Source organism: Oncorhynchus mykiss, chromosome 28 (assembly GCF_057628025.1).
Source record: "Oncorhynchus mykiss isolate SJ-2025 chromosome 28, ASM5762802v1, whole genome shotgun sequence".
In the NCBI taxonomy this organism is placed as follows: domain Eukaryota; kingdom Metazoa; phylum Chordata; class Actinopteri; order Salmoniformes; family Salmonidae; genus Oncorhynchus; species Oncorhynchus mykiss.
In genome coordinates this window covers 37654907-37674982 of record NC_143049.1, presented here as the reverse complement: position 1 = coordinate 37674982, position 20076 = coordinate 37654907, and the positions used below count along the sequence as shown (strand labels likewise).

General features: G+C 41.6%; 17 non-coding genes across 17 annotated transcripts; all 17 read right to left on the bottom strand.

Annotated features, from left to right (window-relative positions):
* Positions 1–272: 272 nt before the first annotated feature.
* trnas-uga (transfer RNA serine (anticodon UGA)) lies at positions 273–354 on the bottom strand. The gene has a single exon. It is a non-coding gene; the product is annotated as a tRNA-Ser (tRNA).
* A 925-nt stretch (positions 355–1279) lies between these two features.
* On the bottom strand, positions 1280–1361 carry trnas-cga (transfer RNA serine (anticodon CGA)). Its single transcript has one exon. It is a non-coding gene; the product is annotated as a tRNA-Ser (tRNA).
* Positions 1362–2441: 1080 nt separating this feature from the next.
* Positions 2442–2523, bottom strand: trnas-uga (transfer RNA serine (anticodon UGA)). Its single transcript has one exon. It is a non-coding gene; the product is annotated as a tRNA-Ser (tRNA).
* Positions 2524–3437: 914 nt separating this feature from the next.
* trnas-cga (transfer RNA serine (anticodon CGA)) lies at positions 3438–3519 on the bottom strand. Its single transcript has one exon. It is a non-coding gene; the product is annotated as a tRNA-Ser (tRNA).
* A 1080-nt stretch (positions 3520–4599) lies between these two features.
* Positions 4600–4681, bottom strand: trnas-uga (transfer RNA serine (anticodon UGA)). Its single transcript has one exon. It is a non-coding gene; the product is annotated as a tRNA-Ser (tRNA).
* A 904-nt stretch (positions 4682–5585) lies between these two features.
* Positions 5586–5667, bottom strand: trnas-cga (transfer RNA serine (anticodon CGA)). Its single transcript has one exon. It is a non-coding gene; the product is annotated as a tRNA-Ser (tRNA).
* Positions 5668–7705: 2038 nt separating this feature from the next.
* Positions 7706–7787, bottom strand: trnas-cga (transfer RNA serine (anticodon CGA)). Its single transcript has one exon. It is a non-coding gene; the product is annotated as a tRNA-Ser (tRNA).
* A 2038-nt stretch (positions 7788–9825) lies between these two features.
* Positions 9826–9907, bottom strand: trnas-cga (transfer RNA serine (anticodon CGA)). The gene has a single exon. It is a non-coding gene; the product is annotated as a tRNA-Ser (tRNA).
* Positions 9908–10987: 1080 nt separating this feature from the next.
* trnas-uga (transfer RNA serine (anticodon UGA)) lies at positions 10988–11069 on the bottom strand. Its single transcript has one exon. It is a non-coding gene; the product is annotated as a tRNA-Ser (tRNA).
* A 925-nt stretch (positions 11070–11994) lies between these two features.
* On the bottom strand, positions 11995–12076 carry trnas-cga (transfer RNA serine (anticodon CGA)). The gene has a single exon. It is a non-coding gene; the product is annotated as a tRNA-Ser (tRNA).
* A 1080-nt stretch (positions 12077–13156) lies between these two features.
* On the bottom strand, positions 13157–13238 carry trnas-uga (transfer RNA serine (anticodon UGA)). Its single transcript has one exon. It is a non-coding gene; the product is annotated as a tRNA-Ser (tRNA).
* Positions 13239–14152: 914 nt separating this feature from the next.
* Positions 14153–14234, bottom strand: trnas-cga (transfer RNA serine (anticodon CGA)). Its single transcript has one exon. It is a non-coding gene; the product is annotated as a tRNA-Ser (tRNA).
* Positions 14235–15314: 1080 nt separating this feature from the next.
* trnas-uga (transfer RNA serine (anticodon UGA)) lies at positions 15315–15396 on the bottom strand. The gene has a single exon. It is a non-coding gene; the product is annotated as a tRNA-Ser (tRNA).
* Positions 15397–16310: 914 nt separating this feature from the next.
* Positions 16311–16392, bottom strand: trnas-cga (transfer RNA serine (anticodon CGA)). Its single transcript has one exon. It is a non-coding gene; the product is annotated as a tRNA-Ser (tRNA).
* A 1080-nt stretch (positions 16393–17472) lies between these two features.
* trnas-uga (transfer RNA serine (anticodon UGA)) lies at positions 17473–17554 on the bottom strand. Its single transcript has one exon. It is a non-coding gene; the product is annotated as a tRNA-Ser (tRNA).
* A 914-nt stretch (positions 17555–18468) lies between these two features.
* Positions 18469–18550, bottom strand: trnas-cga (transfer RNA serine (anticodon CGA)). The gene has a single exon. It is a non-coding gene; the product is annotated as a tRNA-Ser (tRNA).
* A 1080-nt stretch (positions 18551–19630) lies between these two features.
* Positions 19631–19712, bottom strand: trnas-uga (transfer RNA serine (anticodon UGA)). Its single transcript has one exon. It is a non-coding gene; the product is annotated as a tRNA-Ser (tRNA).
* Between the last annotated feature and the right edge of the window lie 364 nt (positions 19713–20076).

The window sequence follows — 20076 nt, the reverse complement described above, 5'->3', positions numbered from 1 at the left end:
AGTACAAGTGGACTATTCACTGAGAATAAGATTTTAAAAAGAGCAGGGAGACGCAATTGGGTTTCAAGTCTGAAGACTTAACCACTTGGCTCTCAGATTTTCCATCGCAAATCTAACACAAACAACAGTATCTGTACTGAAGAGCCTATTTGAACTGTTTGTCAAGGCAGATATATTCTGAGCACTTGAATCAAAGGACAAGTCCATGCATTAAGCACATTATCCATATCAAGTCACCAAGGATATGTAAAAAAATAAATGGTTTGTCATAGCGCTGTGAGCAGGGTTCGAACCTGCACGGGGAGACCCCATTGGATTTCAAGTCCAACGCCTTAACCACTCGGCCATCACAGCTTGTTATGTTAACTACCAGTCGTTTATCTCATTCTGTCAATTTTACTTCTGTAAAGACGAGACTGTCTACTGAAGAGCCTATTTGAACTGTTATTCAAGGAATACATATTCTGAGCACTTGAATCAAAGGACAAGTCTATGCATTAAGCACTTCATCAATATCAAGTCACCAATGCTATTTTACAAATAAAGACTGGTTTGTCAATGCGATGCAAGCAGTTCTAAAAACTGTACAGGGAGACAACACTGGAGTTCATTTGCAAAGCTTAAACCACTTGGCCATCGCAGCAGTAGGAATCTAAGGAAAGTGATGAGGAGAAAGCAGAAGTGGGCTATACGCTTCGAGCAAGGTAAGAACATGGGTGGGGAGACCCCAGTGAAATTCAGGTCCAACGTCTAAAGAATCGGCCATTGCAGCTGTTGGAACAGTTATAGGGATTGGGGATTTGGAAACAGACATCATTGGTGTAAAATGGTAAACTTGATGGCACGACATATTGATCTTATTGCGCCAAATCACGTATTAACCACTCGGCCATCACAACTTTCTCAATTAGCTCACACAAAGACAAAGACAAAAAGTATTCCGAGCACTTGAATCACTGGACAAGTCCATGTCTTAGATTCCTATCAAGTCATATGTTCAAAATACTGGTTTGTCATAGCGAGCAGATTTCAACCCTGCGCAGGAAGACAACATTGGATTTCAAGTCCACTCTGCCATCAAAACTTACTCTGTTATCTTGCAGTCCTTAACAGCTCGACTATCTCACAACCAACAGGATCTGTTCTGAAGAGCCTATTCATTTTTGTCTTGGAAGTTATATTCTGAGCACCTGAATCAAAGGACAAGTCCACGGATTAAGGACATTATCCATATCAACTCCCAAATGACATGTTGCAAATAAAGACTTGTTTGTCAAAGCGCTGTGAGCAGGGTTCGAACCTGCGCGGGGAGACCCCATTGGATTTCGAATCCAACGCCTTAACCTCTCGGCCATCACAGCTTCTCCTGTTGGCTACTCTGCCTTAACCAGCCCGCTATCTCGTTCTGTCCATTTTACCTCTAAAATGACCATATTATCGCTATTGAAGAGCCTACTTTAAATGTTTGTCATGGAAGATAAATTCTGAGCACTTGAATCAAAGGACATGTCCAAGCATTATCCATATCAAGTCCCCAATGATCAGTAACAAATAAAGACTGGATTGTTCAAAACTGCACTGGGCGAACCCAATGGATTTCGAGGTCAACGATTTAACCAGTCTGCAATCACAGCTTGCTGAGTTAGCTCACACAAGGACAAAAGTATCCAAATGCCTAGTTGAAATATTTTTCAAGTCAAATAAGCTATTTTCTGAGCACTTCAATCGTTAGACGAGCCCATAAAGTAAGGACAATTTAAATTCAGAGGAGACAGATCCAATTACTAAAGGTCTACTTTATCATCACCCTGTAAAAACTGTACAGGGAGAACATATTGGATTTTGATTCCAATGCTTAAACCACTTGGCCATCGCAGCAGTAGGAATCTAAGGAAAGTGATGAGGAGAAAGCAGAAGTGGGCTATACGCTTCGAGCAAGGTAAGAACATGGGTGGGGAGACCCCATTGAAATGCAGGTCCAACGTCTAAAGACCTCAGCCATTGCAGCTGTTGGAATGCAAGTAAAGGGATTGGGATTTGGAAACAGACATCGTTGGTGCAAAATTGTCAACTTGATGGCACGACATATTGATCTAGTAACCTCGGTCCTTTCCAAAGCTGTGAAGGTTGGAAGTTTAATGTGCAAGTCAAAAAACTATGTGCAGAGAAAGTACAAGTGGACTATTCACTGAGAATAAGATTTTAAAAAGAGCAGGGAGACGCAATTGGGTTTCAAGTCTGAAGACTTAACCACTTGGCTCTCAGATTTTCCATCGCAAATCTAACACAAACAACAGTATCTGTACTGAAGAGCCTATTTGAACTGTTTGTCAAGGCAGATATATTCTGAGCACTTGAATCAAAGGACAAGTCCATGCATTAAGCACATTATCCATATCAAGTCACCAAGGATATGTAAAAAAATAAATGGTTTGTCATAGCGCTGTGAGCAGGGTTCGAACCTGCGCGGGGAGACCCCATTGGATTTCAAGTCCAACGCCTTAACCACTCGGCCATCACAGCTTGTTATGTTAACTACCAGTCGTTTATCTCATTCTGTCAATTTTACTTCTGTAAAGACGAGACTGTCTACTGAAGAGCCTATTTGAACTGTTATTCAAGGAATACATATTCTGAGCACTTGAATCAAAGGACAAGTCTATGCATTAAGCACTTCATCAATATCAAGTCACCAATGCTATTTTACAAATAAAGACTGGTTTGTCAATGCGATGCAAGCAGTTCTAAAAACTGTACAGGGAGACAACACTGGAGTTCATTTGCAAAGCTTAAACCACTTGGCCATCGCAGCAGTAGGAATCTAAGGAAAGTGATGAGGAGAAAGCAGAAGTGGGCTATACGCTTCGAGCAAGGTAAGAACATGGGTGGGGAGACCCCAGTGAAATTCAGGTCCAACGTCTAAAGAATCGGCCATTGCAGCTGTTGGAACAGTTATAGGGATTGGGGATTTGGAAACAGACATCATTGGTGTAAAATGGTAAACTTGATGGCACGACATATTGATCTTATTGCGCCAAATCACGTATTAACCACTCGGCCATCACAACTTTCTCAATTAGCTCACACAAAGACAAAGACAAAAAGTATTCCGAGCACTTGAATGACTGGACAAGTCCATGTCTTAGATTCCTATCAAGTCATATGTTCAAAATACTGGTTTGTCATAGCGAGCAGATTTCAACCCTGCGCATTGGATTTCAAGTCCACTCTGCCATCAAAACTTACTCTGTTATCTTGCAGTCCTTAACAGCTCGACTATCTCACAACCAACAGGATCTGTTCTGAAGAGCCTATTCATTTTTGTCTTGGAAGATATATTCTGAGCACCTGAATCAAAGGACAAGTCCACGGATTAAGTCCACTATCCATATCAACTCCCAAATGACATGTTGCAAATAAAGACTTGTTTGTCAAAGCGCTGTGAGCAGGGTTCGAACCTGCGCGGGGAGACCCCATTGGATTTCGAATCCAACGCCTTAACCTCTCGGCCATCACAGCTTCTCCTGTTGGCTACTCTGCCTTAACCAGCCCGCTATCTCGTTCTGTCCATTTTACCTCTAAAATGACCATATTATCGCTATTGAAGAGCCTACTTTAAATGTTTGTCATGGAAGATAAATTCTGAGCACTTGAATCAAAGGACATGTCCAAGCATTATCCATATCAAGTCCCCAATGATCAGTAACAAATAAAGACTGGATTGTTCAAAACTGCACTGGGCGAACCCAATGGATTTCGAGGTCAACGATTTAACCAGTCTGCAATCACAGCTTGCTGAGTTAGCTCACACAAGGACAAAAGTATCCAAATGCCTAGTTGAAATATTTTTCAAGTCAAATAAGCTATTTTCTGAGCACTTCAATCGTTAGACGAGCCCATAAAGTAAGGACAATTTAAATTCAGAGGAGACAGATCCAATTACTAAAGGTCTACTTTATCATCACCCTGTAAAAACTGTACAGGGAGAACATATTGGATTTTGATTCCAATGCTTAAACCACTTGGCCATCGCAGCAGTAGGAATCTAAGGAAAGTGATGAGGAGAAAGCAGAAGTGGGCTATACGCTTCGAGCAAGGTAAGAACATGGGTGGGGAGACCCCATTGAAATGCAGGTCCAACGTCTAAAGACCTCGGCCATTGCAGCTGTTGGAATGCAAGTAAAGGGATTGGGATTTGGAAACAGACATCGTTGGTGCAAAATTGTCAACTTGATGGCACGACATATTGATCTAGTAACCTCGGTCCTTTCCAAAGCTGTGAAGGTTGGAAGTTTAATGTGCAAGTCAAAAAACTATGTGCAGAGAAAGTACAAGTGGACTATTCACTGAGAATAAGATTTTAAAAAGAGCAGGGAGACGCAATTGGGTTTCAAGTCTGAAGACTTAACCACTTGGCTCTCAGATTTTCCATCGCAAATCTAACACAAACAACAGTATCTGTACTGAAGAGCCTATTTGAACTGTTTGTCAAGGCAGATATATTCTGAGCACTTGAATCAAAGGACAAGTCCATGCATTAAGCACATTATCCATATCAAGTCACCAAGGATATGTAAAAAAATAAATGGTTTGTCATAGCGCTGTGAGCAGGGTTCGAACCTGCGCGGGGAGACCCCATTGGATTTCAAGTCCAACGCCTTAACCACTCGGCCATCACAGCTTGTTATGTTAACTACCAGTCGTTTATCTCATTCTGTCAATTTTACTTCTGTAAAGACGAGACTGTCTACTGAAGAGCCTATTTGAACTGTTATTCAAGGAATACATATTCTGAGCACTTGAATCAAAGGACAAGTCTATGCATTAAGCACTTCATCAATATCAAGTCACCAATGCTATTTTACAAATAAAGACTGGTTTGTCAATGCGATGCAAGCAGTTCTAAAAACTGTACAGGGAGACAACACTGGAGTTCATTTGCAAAGCTTAAACCACTTGGCCATCGCAGCAGTAGGAATCTAAGGAAAGTGATGAGGAGAAAGCAGAAGTGGGCTATACGCTTCGAGCAAGGTAAGAACATGGGTGGGGAGACCCCAGTGAAATTCAGGTCCAACGTCTAAAGAATCGGCCATTGCAGCTGTTGGAACAGTTATAGGGATTGGGGATTTGGAAACAGACATCATTGGTGTAAAATGGTAAACTTGATGGCACGACATATTGATCTTATTGCGCCAAATCACGTATTAACCACTCGGCCATCACAACTTTCTCAATTAGCTCACACAAAGACAAAGACAAAAAGTATTCCGAGCACTTGAATCACTGGACAAGTCCATGTCTTAGATTCCTATCAAGTCATATGTTCAAAATACTGGTTTGTCATAGCGAGCAGATTTCAACCCTGCGCATTGGATTTCAAGTCCACTCTGCCATCAAAACTTACTCTGTTATCTTGCAGTCCGACTATCTCACAACCAACAGGATCTGTTCTGAAAAGCCTATTCATTTTTGTCTTGGAAGATATATTCTGAGCACCTGAATCAAAGGACAAGTCCACAGATTAAGGACATTATCCATATCAACTCCCAAATGACATGTTGCAAATAAAGACTTGTTTGTCAAAGCGCTGTGAGCAGGGTTCGAACCTGCGCGGGGAGACCCCATTGGATTTCGAATCCAACGCCTTAACCTCTCGGCCATCACAGCTTCTCCTGTTGGCTACTCTGCCTTAACCAGCCCGCTATCTCGTTCTGTCCATTTTACCTCTAAAATGACCATATTATCGCTATTGAAGAGCCTACTTTAAATGTTTGTCATGGAAGATAAATTCTGAGCACTTGAATCAAAGGACATGTCCAAGCATTATCCATATCAAGTCCCCAATGATCAGTAACAAATAAAGACTGGATTGTTCAAAACTGCACTGGGCGAACCCAATGGATTTCGAGGTCAACGATTTAACCAGTCTGCAATCACAGCTTGCTGAGTTAGCTCACACAAGGACAAAAGTATCCAAATGCCTAGTTGAAATATTTTTCAAGTCAAATAAGCTATTTTCTGAGCACTTCAATCGTTAGACGAGCCCATAAAGTAAGGACAATTTAAATTCAGAGGAGACAGATCCAATTACTAAAGGTCTACTTTATCATCACCCTGTAAAAACTGTACAGGGAGAACATATTGGATTTTGATTCCAATGCTTAAACCACTTGGCCATCGCAGCAGTAGGAATCTAAGGAAAGTGATGAGGAGAAAGCAGAAGTGGGCTATACGCTTCGAGCAAGGTAAGAACATGGGTGGGGAGACCCCATTGAAATGCAGGTCCAACGTCTAAAGACCTCGGCCATTGCAGCTGTTGGAATGCAAGTAAAGGGATTGGGATTTGGAAACAGACATCGTTGGTGCAAAATGGTCAACTTGATGGCACGACATATTGATCTAGTAACCTCGGTCCTTTCCAAAGCTGTGAAGGTTGGAAGTTTAATGTGCAAGTCAAAAAACTATGTGCAGAGAAAGTACAAGTGGACTATTCACTGAGAATAAGATTTTAAAAAGAGCAGGGAGACGCAATTGGGTTTCAAGTCTGAAGACTTAACCACTTGGCTCTCAGATTTTCCATTGCAAATCTAACACAAACAACAGTATCTGTACTGAAGAGCCTATTTGAACTGTTTGTCAAGGCAGACATATTCTGAGCACTTGAATCAAAGGACAAGTCCATGCATTAAGCACATTATCCATATCAAGTCACCAAGGATATGTAAAAAAATAAATGGTTTGTCATAGCGCTGTGAGCAGGGTTCGAACCTGCGCGGGGAGACCCCATTGGATTTCAAGTCCAACGCCTTTATCTCATTCTGTCAATTTTACTTCTGTAAAGACGAGACTGTCTACTGAGGAGCCTATTTGAACTGTTATTCAAGGAATACATATTCTGAGCACTTGAATCAAAGGACAAGTCTATGCATTAAGCACTTCATCAATATCAAGTCACCAATGCTATTTTACAAATAAAGACTGGTTTGTCAATGCGATGCAAGCAGTTCTAAAAACTGTACAGGGAGACAACACTGGAGTTCATTTGCAAAGCTTAAACCACTTGGCCATCGCAGCAGTAGGAATCTAAGGAAAGTGATGAGGAGAAAGCAGAAGTGGGCTATACGCTTCGAGCAAGGTAAGAACATGGGTGGGGAGACCCCAGTGAAATTCAGGTCCAACGTCTAAAGAATCGGCCATTGCAGCTGTTGGAACAGTTATAGGGATTGGGGATTTGGAAACAGACATCATTGGTGTAAAATGGTAAACTTGATGGCACGACATATTGATCTTATTGCGCCAAATCACGTATTAACCACTCGGCCATCACAACTTTCTCAATTAGCTCACACAAAGACAAAGACAAAAAGTATTCCGAGCACTTGAATGACTGGACAAGTCCATGTCTTAGATTCCTATCAAGTCATATGTTCAAAATACTGGTTTGTCATAGCGAGCAGATTTCAACCCTGCTACAGGAAGACAACATTGGATTTCAAGTCCACTCTGCCATCAAAACTGTTATCTTGCAGTCCTTAACAGCTCGACTATCTCACAACCAACAGGATCTGTTCTGAAGAGCCTATTCATTTTTGTCTTGGAAGATATATTCTGAGCACCTGAATCAAAGGACAAGTCCACGGATTAAGGACATTATCCATATCAACTCCCAAATGACATGTTGCAAATAAAGACTTGTTTGTCAAAGCGCTGTGAGCAGGGTTCGAACCTGCGCGGGGAGACCCCATTGGATTTCGAATCCAACGCCTTAACCTCTCGGCCATCACAGCTTCTCCTGTTGGCTACTCTGCCTTAACCAGCCCGCTATCTCGTTCTGTCCATTTTACCTCTAAAATGACCATATTATCGCTATTGAAGAGCCTACTTTAAATGTTTGTCATGGAAGATAAATTCTGAGCACTTGAATCAAAGGACATGTCCAAGCATTATCCATATCAAGTCCCCAATGATCAGTAACAAATAAAGACTGGATTGTTCAAAACTGCACTGGGCGAACCCAATGGATTTCGAGGTCAACGATTTAACCAGTCTGCAATCACAGCTTGCTGAGTTAGCTCACACAAGGACAAAAGTATCCAAATGCCTAGTTGAAATATTTTTCAAGTCAAATAAGCTATTTTCTGAGCACTTCAATCGTTAGACGAGCCCATAAAGTAAGGACAATTTAAATTCAGAGGAGACAGATCCAATTACTAAAGGTCTACTTTATCATCACCCTGTAAAAACTGTACAGGGAGAACATATTGGATTTTGATTCCAATGCTTAAACCACTTGGCCATCGCAGCAGTAGGAATCTAAGGAAAGTGATGAGGAGAAAGCAGAAGTGGGCTATACGCTTCGAGCAAGGTAAGAACATGGGTGGGGAGACCCCATTGAAATGCAGGTCCAACGTCTAAAGACCTCGGCCATTGCAGCTGTTGGAATGCAAGTAAAGGGATTGGGATTTGGAAACAGACATCGTTGGTGCAAAATGGTCAACTTGATGGCACGACATATTGATCTAGTAACCTCGGTCCTTTCCAAAGCTGTGAAGGTTGGAAGTTTAATGTGCAAGTCAAAAAACTATGTGCAGAGAAAGTACAAGTGGACTATTCACTGAGAATAAGATTTTAAAAAGAGCAGGGAGACGCAATTGGGTTTCAAGTCTGAAGACTTAACCACTTGGCTCTCAGATTTTCCATTGCAAATCTAACACAAACAACAGTATCTGTACTGAAGAGCCTATTTGAACTGTTTGTCAAGGCAGACATATTCTGAGCACTTGAATCAAAGGACAAGTCCATGCATTAAGCACATTATCCATATCAAGTCACCAAGGATATGTAAAAAAATAAATGGTTTGTCATAGCGCTGTGAGCAGGGTTCGAACCTGCGCGGGGAGACCCCATTGGATTTCAAGTCCAACGCCTTTATCTCATTCTGTCAATTTTACTTCTGTAAAGACGAGACTGTCTACTGAGGAGCCTATTTGAACTGTTATTCAAGGAATACATATTCTGAGCACTTGAATCAAAGGACAAGTCTATGCATTAAGCACTTCATCAATATCAAGTCACCAATGCTATTTTACAAATAAAGACTGGTTTGTCAATGCGATGCAAGCAGTTCTAAAAACTGTACAGGGAGACAACACTGGAGTTCATTTGCAAAGCTTAAACCACTTGGCCATCGCAGCAGTAGGAATCTAAGGAAAGTGATGAGGAGAAAGCAGAAGTGGGCTATACGCTTCGAGCAAGGTAAGAACATGGGTGGGGAGACCCCAGTGAAATTCAGGTCCAACGTCTAAAGAATCGGCCATTGCAGCTGTTGGAACAGTTATAGGGATTGGGGATTTGGAAACAGACATCATTGGTGTAAAATGGTAAACTTGATGGCACGACATATTGATCTTATTGCGCCAAATCACGTATTAACCACTCGGCCATCACAACTTTCTCAATTAGCTCACACAAAGACAAAGACAAAAAGTATTCCGAGCACTTGAATGACTGGACAAGTCCATGTCTTAGATTCCTATCAAGTCATATGTTCAAAATACTGGTTTGTCATAGCGAGCAGATTTCAACCCTGCTACAGGAAGACAACATTGGATTTCAAGTCCACTCTGCCATCAAAACTGTTATCTTGCAGTCCTTAACAGCTCGACTATCTCACAACCAACAGGATCTGTTCTGAAGAGCCTATTCATTTTTGTCTTGGAAGATATATTCTGAGCACCTGAATCAAAGGACAAGTCCACGGATTAAGGACATTATCCATATCAACTCCCAAATGACATGTTGCAAATAAAGACTTGTTTGTCAAAGCGCTGTGAGCAGGGTTCGAACCTGCGCGGGGAGACCCCATTGGATTTCGAATCCAACGCCTTAACCTCTCGGCCATCACAGCTTCTCCTGTTGGCTACTCTGCCTTAACCAGCCCGCTATCTCGTTCTGTCCATTTTACCTCTAAAATGACCATATTATCGCTATTGAAGAGCCTACTTTAAATGTTTGTCATGGAAGATAAATTCTGAGCACTTGAATCAAAGGACATGTCCAAGCATTATCCATATCAAGTCCCCAATGATCAGTAACAAATAAAGACTGGATTGTTCAAAACTGCACTGGGCGAACCCAATGGATTTCGAGGTCAACGATTTAACCAGTCTGCAATCACAGCTTGCTGAGTTAGCTCACACAAGGACAAAAGTATCCAAATGCCTAGTTGAAATATTTTTCAAGTCAAATAAGCTATTTTCTGAGCACTTCAATCGTTAGACGAGCCCATAAAGTAAGGACAATTTAAATTCAGAGGAGACAGATCCAATTACTAAAGGTCTACTTTATCATCACCCTGTAAAAACTGTACAGGGAGAACATATTGGATTTTGATTCCAATGCTTAAACCACTTGGCCATCGCAGCAGTAGGAATCTAAGGAAAGTGATGAGGAGAAAGCAGAAGTGGGCTATACGCTTCGAGCAAGGTAAGAACATGGGTGGGGAGACCCCATTGAAATGCAGGTCCAACGTCTAAAGACCTCGGCCATTGCAGCTGTTGGAATGCAAGTAAAGGGATTGGGATTTGGAAACAGACATCGTTGGTGCAAAATTGTCAACTTGATGGCACGACATATTGATCTAGTAACCTCGGTCCTTTCCAAAGCTGTGAAGGTTGGAAGTTTAATGTGCAAGTCAAAAAACTATGTGCAGAGAAAGTACAAGTGGACTATTCACTGAGAATAAGATTTTAAAAAGAGCAGGGAGACGCAATTGGGTTTCAAGTCTGAAGACTTAACCACTTGGCTCTCAGATTTTCCATCGCAAATCTAACACAAACAACAGTATCTGTACTGAAGAGCCTATTTGAACTGTTTGTCAAGGCAGATATATTCTGAGCACTTGAATCAAAGGACAAGTCCATGCATTAAGCACATTATCCATATCAAGTCACCAAGGATATGTAAAAAAATAAATGGTTTGTCATAGCGCTGTGAGCAGGGTTCGAACCTGCACGGGGAGACCCCATTGGATTTCAAGTCCAACGCCTTAACCACTCGGCCATCACAGCTTGTTATGTTAACTACCAGTCGTTTATCTCATTCTGTCAATTTTACTTCTGTAAAGACGAGACTGTCTACTGAAGAGCCTATTTGAACTGTTATTCAAGGAATACATATTCTGAGCACTTGAATCAAAGGACAAGTCTATGCATTAAGCACTTCATCAATATCAAGTCACCAATGCTATTTTACAAATAAAGACTGGTTTGTCAATGCGATGCAAGCAGTTCTAAAAACTGTACAGGGAGACAACACTGGAGTTCATTTGCAAAGCTTAAACCACTTGGCCATCGCAGCAGTAGGAATCTAAGGAAAGTGATGAGGAGAAAGCAGAAGTGGGCTATACGCTTCGAGCAAGGTAAGAACATGGGTGGGGAGACCCCAGTGAAATTCAGGTCCAACGTCTAAAGAATCGGCCATTGCAGCTGTTGGAACAGTTATAGGGATTGGGGATTTGGAAACAGACATCATTGGTGTAAAATGGTAAACTTGATGGCACGACATATTGATCTTATTGCGCCAAATCACGTATTAACCACTCGGCCATCACAACTTTCTCAATTAGCTCACACAAAGACAAAGACAAAAAGTATTCCGAGCACTTGAATCACTGGACAAGTCCATGTCTTAGATTCCTATCAAGTCATATGTTCAAAATACTGGTTTGTCATAGCGAGCAGATTTCAACCCTGCGCAGGAAGACAACATTGGATTTCAAGTCCACTCTGCCATCAAAACTTACTCTGTTATCTTGCAGTCCTTAACAGCTCGACTATCTCACAACCAACAGGATCTGTTCTGAAGAGCCTATTCATTTTTGTCTTGGAAGTTATATTCTGAGCACCTGAATCAAAGGACAAGTCCACGGATTAAGGACATTATCCATATCAACTCCCAAATGACATGTTGCAAATAAAGACTTGTTTGTCAAAGCGCTGTGAGCAGGGTTCGAACCTGCGCGGGGAGACCCCATTGGATTTCGAATCCAACGCCTTAACCTCTCGGCCATCACAGCTTCTCCTGTTGGCTACTCTGCCTTAACCAGCCCGCTATCTCGTTCTGTCCATTTTACCTCTAAAATGACCATATTATCGCTATTGAAGAGCCTACTTTAAATGTTTGTCATGGAAGATAAATTCTGAGCACTTGAATCAAAGGACATGTCCAAGCATTATCCATATCAAGTCCCCAATGATCAGTAACAAATAAAGACTGGATTGTTCAAAACTGCACTGGGCGAACCCAATGGATTTCGAGGTCAACGATTTAACCAGTCTGCAATCACAGCTTGCTGAGTTAGCTCACACAAGGACAAAAGTATCCAAATGCCTAGTTGAAATATTTTTCAAGTCAAATAAGCTATTTTCTGAGCACTTCAATCGTTAGACGAGCCCATAAAGTAAGGACAATTTAAATTCAGAGGAGACAGATCCAATTACTAAAGGTCTACTTTATCATCACCCTGTAAAAACTGTACAGGGAGAACATATTGGATTTTGATTCCAATGCTTAAACCACTTGGCCATCGCAGCAGTAGGAATCTAAGGAAAGTGATGAGGAGAAAGCAGAAGTGGGCTATACGCTTCGAGCAAGGTAAGAACATGGGTGGGGAGACCCCATTGAAATGCAGGTCCAACGTCTAAAGACCTCAGCCATTGCAGCTGTTGGAATGCAAGTAAAGGGATTGGGATTTGGAAACAGACATCGTTGGTGCAAAATTGTCAACTTGATGGCACGACATATTGATCTAGTAACCTCGGTCCTTTCCAAAGCTGTGAAGGTTGGAAGTTTAATGTGCAAGTCAAAAAACTATGTGCAGAGAAAGTACAAGTGGACTATTCACTGAGAATAAGATTTTAAAAAGAGCAGGGAGACGCAATTGGGTTTCAAGTCTGAAGACTTAACCACTTGGCTCTCAGATTTTCCATCGCAAATCTAACACAAACAACAGTATCTGTACTGAAGAGCCTATTTGAACTGTTTGTCAAGGCAGATATATTCTGAGCACTTGAATCAAAGGACAAGTCCATGCATTAAGCACATTATCCATATCAAGTCACCAAGGATATGTAAAAAAATAAATGGTTTGTCATAGCGCTGTGAGCAGGGTTCGAACCTGCGCGGGGAGACCCCATTGGATTTCAAGTCCAACGCCTTAACCACTCGGCCATCACAGCTTGTTATGTTAACTACCAGTCGTTTATCTCATTCTGTCAATTTTACTTCTGTAAAGACGAGACTGTCTACTGAAGAGCCTATTTGAACTGTTATTCAAGGAATACATATTCTGAGCACTTGAATCAAAGGACAAGTCTATGCATTAAGCACTTCATCAATATCAAGTCACCAATGCTATTTTACAAATAAAGACTGGTTTGTCAATGCGATGCAAGCAGTTCTAAAAACTGTACAGGGAGACAACACTGGAGTTCATTTGCAAAGCTTAAACCACTTGGCCATCGCAGCAGTAGGAATCTAAGGAAAGTGATGAGGAGAAAGCAGAAGTGGGCTATACGCTTCGAGCAAGGTAAGAACATGGGTGGGGAGACCCCAGTGAAATTCAGGTCCAACGTCTAAAGAATCGGCCATTGCAGCTGTTGGAACAGTTATAGGGATTGGGGATTTGGAAACAGACATCATTGGTGTAAAATGGTAAACTTGATGGCACGACATATTGATCTTATTGCGCCAAATCACGTATTAACCACTCGGCCATCACAACTTTCTCAATTAGCTCACACAAAGACAAAGACAAAAAGTATTCCGAGCACTTGAATGACTGGACAAGTCCATGTCTTAGATTCCTATCAAGTCATATGTTCAAAATACTGGTTTGTCATAGCGAGCAGATTTCAACCCTGCGCATTGGATTTCAAGTCCACTCTGCCATCAAAACTTACTCTGTTATCTTGCAGTCCTTAACAGCTCGACTATCTCACAACCAACAGGATCTGTTCTGAAGAGCCTATTCATTTTTGTCTTGGAAGATATATTCTGAGCACCTGAATCAAAGGACAAGTCCACGGATTAAGTCCACTATCCATATCAACTCCCAAATGACATGTTGCAAATAAAGACTTGTTTGTCAAAGCGCTGTGAGCAGGGTTCGAACCTGCGCGGGGAGACCCCATTGGATTTCGAATCCAACGCCTTAACCTCTCGGCCATCACAGCTTCTCCTGTTGGCTACTCTGCCTTAACCAGCCCGCTATCTCGTTCTGTCCATTTTACCTCTAAAATGACCATATTATCGCTATTGAAGAGCCTACTTTAAATGTTTGTCATGGAAGATAAATTCTGAGCACTTGAATCAAAGGACATGTCCAAGCATTATCCATATCAAGTCCCCAATGATCAGTAACAAATAAAGACTGGATTGTTCAAAACTGCACTGGGCGAACCCAATGGATTTCGAGGTCAACGATTTAACCAGTCTGCAATCACAGCTTGCTGAGTTAGCTCACACAAGGACAAAAGTATCCAAATGCCTAGTTGAAATATTTTTCAAGTCAAATAAGCTATTTTCTGAGCACTTCAATCGTTAGACGAGCCCATAAAGTAAGGACAATTTAAATTCAGAGGAGACAGATCCAATTACTAAAGGTCTACTTTATCATCACCCTGTAAAAACTGTACAGGGAGAACATATTGGATTTTGATTCCAATGCTTAAACCACTTGGCCATCGCAGCAGTAGGAATCTAAGGAAAGTGATGAGGAGAAAGCAGAAGTGGGCTATACGCTTCGAGCAAGGTAAGAACATGGGTGGGGAGACCCCATTGAAATGCAGGTCCAACGTCTAAAGACCTCGGCCATTGCAGCTGTTGGAATGCAAGTAAAGGGATTGGGATTTGGAAACAGACATCGTTGGTGCAAAATTGTCAACTTGATGGCACGACATATTGATCTAGTAACCTCGGTCCTTTCCAAAGCTGTGAAGGTTGGAAGTTTAATGTGCAAGTCAAAAAACTATGTGCAGAGAAAGTACAAGTGGACTATTCACTGAGAATAAGATTTTAAAAAGAGCAGGGAGACGCAATTGGGTTTCAAGTCTGAAGACTTAACCACTTGGCTCTCAGATTTTCCATCGCAAATCTAACACAAACAACAGTATCTGTACTGAAGAGCCTATTTGAACTGTTTGTCAAGGCAGATATATTCTGAGCACTTGAATCAAAGGACAAGTCCATGCATTAAGCACATTATCCATATCAAGTCACCAAGGATATGTAAAAAAATAAATGGTTTGTCATAGCGCTGTGAGCAGGGTTCGAACCTGCGCGGGGAGACCCCATTGGATTTCAAGTCCAACGCCTTAACCACTCGGCCATCACAGCTTGTTATGTTAACTACCAGTCGTTTATCTCATTCTGTCAATTTTACTTCTGTAAAGACGAGACTGTCTACTGAAGAGCCTATTTGAACTGTTATTCAAGGAATACATATTCTGAGCACTTGAATCAAAGGACAAGTCTATGCATTAAGCACTTCATCAATATCAAGTCACCAATGCTATTTTACAAATAAAGACTGGTTTGTCAATGCGATGCAAGCAGTTCTAAAAACTGTACAGGGAGACAACACTGGAGTTCATTTGCAAAGCTTAAACCACTTGGCCATCGCAGCAGTAGGAATCTAAGGAAAGTGATGAGGAGAAAGCAGAAGTGGGCTATACGCTTCGAGCAAGGTAAGAACATGGGTGGGGAGACCCCAGTGAAATTCAGGTCCAACGTCTAAAGAATCGGCCATTGCAGCTGTTGGAACAGTTATAGGGATTGGGGATTTGGAAACAGACATCATTGGTGTAAAATGGTAAACTTGATGGCACGACATATTGATCTTATTGCGCCAAATCACGTATTAACCACTCGGCCATCACAACTTTCTCAATTAGCTCACACAAAGACAAAGACAAAAAGTATTCCGAGCACTTGAATGACTGGACAAGTCCATGTCTTAGATTCCTATCAAGTCATATGTTCAAAATACTGGTTTGTCATAGCGAGCAGATTTCAACCCTGCGCATTGGATTTCAAGTCCACTCTGCCATCAAAACTTACTCTGTTATCTTGCAGTCCTTAACAGCTCGACTATCTCACAACCAACAGGATCTGTTCTGAAGAGCCTATTCATTTTTGTCTTGGAAGATATATTCTGAGCACCTGAATCAAAGGACAAGTCCACGGATTAAGTCCACTATCCATATCAACTCCCAAATGACATGTTGCAAATAAAGACTTGTTTGTCAAAGCGCTGTGAGCAGGGTTCGAACCTGCGCGGGGAGACCCCATTGGATTTCGAATCCAACGCCTTAACCTCTCGGCCATCACAGCTTCTCCTGTTGGCTACTCTGCCTTAACCAGCCCGCTATCTCGTTCTGTCCATTTTACCTCTAAAATGACCATATTATCGCTATTGAAGAGCCTACTTTAAATGTTTGTCATGGAAGATAAATTCTGAGCACTTGAATCAAAGGACATGTCCAAGCATTATCCATATCAAGTCCCCAATGATCAGTAACAAATAAAGACTGGATTGTTCAAAACTGCACTGGGCGAACCCAATGGATTTCGAGGTCAACGATTTAACCAGTCTGCAATCACAGCTTGCTGAGTTAGCTCACACAAGGACAAAAGTATCCAAATGCCTAGTTGAAATATTTTTCAAGTCAAATAAGCTATTTTCTGAGCACTTCAATCGTTAGACGAGCCCATAAAGTAAGGACAATTTAAATTCAGAGGAGACAGATCCAATTACTAAAGGTCTACTTTATCATCACCCTGTAAAAACTGTACAGGGAGAACATATTGGATTTTGATTCCAATGCTTAAACCACTTGGCCATCGCAGCAGTAGGAATCTAAGGAAAGTGATGAGGAGAAAGCAGAAGTGGGCTATACGCTTCGAGCAAGGTAAGAACATGGGTGGGGAGACCCCATTGAAATGCAGGTCCAACGTCTAAAGACCTCGGCCATTGCAGCTGTTGGAATGCAAGTAAAGGGATTGGGATTTGGAAACAGACATCGTTGGTGCAAAATTGTCAACTTGATGGCACGACATATTGATCTAGTAACCTCGGTCCTTTCCAAAGCTGTGAAGGTTGGAAGTTTAATGTGCAAGTCAAAAAACTATGTGCAGAGAAAGTACAAGTGGACTATTCACTGAGAATAAGATTTTAAAAAGAGCAGGGAGACGCAATTGGGTTTCAAGTCTGAAGACTTAACCACTTGGCTCTCAGATTTTCCATCGCAAATCTAACACAAACAACAGTATCTGTACTGAAGAGCCTATTTGAACTGTTTGTCAAGGCAGATATATTCTGAGCACTTGAATCAAAGGACAAGTCCATGCATTAAGCACATTATCCATATCAAGTCACCAAGGATATGTAAAAAAATAAATGGTTTGTCATAGCGCTGTGAGCAGGGTTCGAACCTGCGCGGGGAGACCCCATTGGATTTCAAGTCCAACGCCTTAACCACTCGGCCATCACAGCTTGTTATGTTAACTACCAGTCGTTTATCTCATTCTGTCAATTTTACTTCTGTAAAGACGAGACTGTCTACTGAAGAGCCTATTTGAACTGTTATTCAAGGAATACATATTCTGAGCACTTGAATCAAAGGACAAGTCTATGCATTAAGCACTTCATCAATATCAAGTCACCAATGCTATTTTACAAATAAAGACTGGTTTGTCAATGCGATGCAAGCAGTTCTAAAAACTGTACAGGGAGACAACACTGGAGTTCATTTGCAAAGCTTAAACCACTTGGCCATCGCAGCAGTAGGAATCTAAGGAAAGTGATGAGGAGAAAGCAGAAGTGGGCTATACGCTTCGAGCAAGGTAAGAACATGGGTGGGGAGACCCCAGTGAAATTCAGGTCCAACGTCTAAAGAATCGGCCATTGCAGCTGTTGGAACAGTTATAGGGATTGGGGATTTGGAAACAGACATCATTGGTGTAAAATGGTAAACTTGATGGCACGACATATTGATCTTATTGCGCCAAATCACGTATTAACCACTCGGCCATCACAACTTTCTCAATTAGCTCACACAAAGACAAAGACAAAAAGTATTCCGAGCACTTGAATGACTGGACAAGTCCATGTCTTAGATTCCTATCAAGTCATATGTTCAAAATACTGGTTTGTCATAGCGAGCAGATTTCAACCCTGCGCATTGGATTTCAAGTCCACTCTGCCATCAAAACTTACTCTGTTATCTTGCAGTCCTTAACAGCTCGACTATCTCACAACCAACAGGATCTGTTCTGAAGAGCCTATTCATTTTTGTCTTGGAAGATATATTCTGAGCACCTGAATCAAAGGACAAGTCCACGGATTAAGTCCACTATCCATATCAACTCCCAAATGACATGTTGCAAATAAAGACTTGTTTGTCAAAGCGCTGTGAGCAGGGTTCGAACCTGCGCGGGGAGACCCCATTGGATTTCGAATCCAACGCCTTAACCTCTCGGCCATCACAGCTTCTCCTGTTGGCTACTCTGCCTTAACCAGCCCGCTATCTCGTTCTGTCCATTTTACCTCTAAAATGACCATATTATCGCTATTGAAGAGCCTACTTTAAATGTTTGTCATGGAAGATAAATTCTGAGCACTTGAATCAAAGGACATGTCCAAGCATTATCCATATCAAGTCCCCAATGATCAGTAACAAATAAAGACTGGATTGTTCAAAACTGCACTGGGCGAACCCAATGGATTTCGAGGTCAACGATTTAACCAGTCTGCAATCACAGCTTGCTGAGTTAGCTCACACAAGGACAAAAGTATCCAAATGCCTAGTTGAAATATTTTTCAAGTCAAATAAGCTATTTTCTGAGCACTTCAATCGTTAGACGAGCCCATAAAGTAAGGACAATTTAAATTCAGAGGAGACAGATCCAATTACTAAAGGTCTACTTTATCATCACCCTGTAAAAACTGTACAGGGAGAACATATTGGATTTTGATTCCAATGCTTAAACCACTTGGCCATCGCAGCAGTAGGAATCTAAGGAAAGTGATGAGGAGAAAGCAGAAGTGGGCTATACGCTTCGAGCAAGGTAAGAACATGGGTGGGGAGACCCCATTGAAATGCAGGTCCAACGTCTAAAGACCTCGGCCATTGCAGCTGTTGGAATGCAAGTAAAGGGATTGGGATTTGGAAACAGACATCGTTGGTGCAAAATTGTCAACTTGATGGCACGACATATTGATCTAGTAACCTCGGTCCTTTCCAAAGCTGTGAAGGTTGGAAGTTTAATGTGCAAGTCAAAAAACTATGTGCAGAGAAAGTACAAGTGGACTATTCACTGAGAATAAGATTTTAAAAAGAGCAGGGAGACGCAATTGGGTTTCAAGTCTGAAGACTTAACCACTTGGCTCTCAGATTTTCCATCGCAAATCTAACACAAACAACAGTATCTGTACTGAAGAGCCTATTTGAACTGTTTGTCAAGGCAGATATATTCTGAGCACTTGAATCAAAGGACAAGTCCATGCATTAAGCACATTATCCATATCAAGTCACCAAGGATATGTAAAAAAATAAATGGTTTGTCATAGCGCTGTGAGCAGGGTTCGAACCTGCGCGGGGAGACCCCATTGGATTTCAAGTCCAACGCCTTAACCACTCGGCCATCACAGCTTGTTATGTTAACTACCAGTCGTTTATCTCATTCTGTCAATTTTACTTCTGTAAAGACGAGACTGTCTACTGAAGAGCCTATTTGAACTGTTATTCAAGGAATACATATTCTGAGCACTTGAATCAAAGGACAAGTCTATGCATTAAGCACTTCATCAATATCAAGTCACCAATGCTATTTTACAAATAAAGACTGGTTTGTCAATGCGATGCAAGCAGTTCTAAAAACTGTACAGGGAGACAACACTGGAGTTCATTTGCAAAGCTTAAACCACTTGGCCATCGCAGCAGTAGGAATCTAAGGAAAGTGATGAGGAGAAAGCAGAAGTGGGCTATACGCTTCGAGCAAGGTAAGAACATGGGT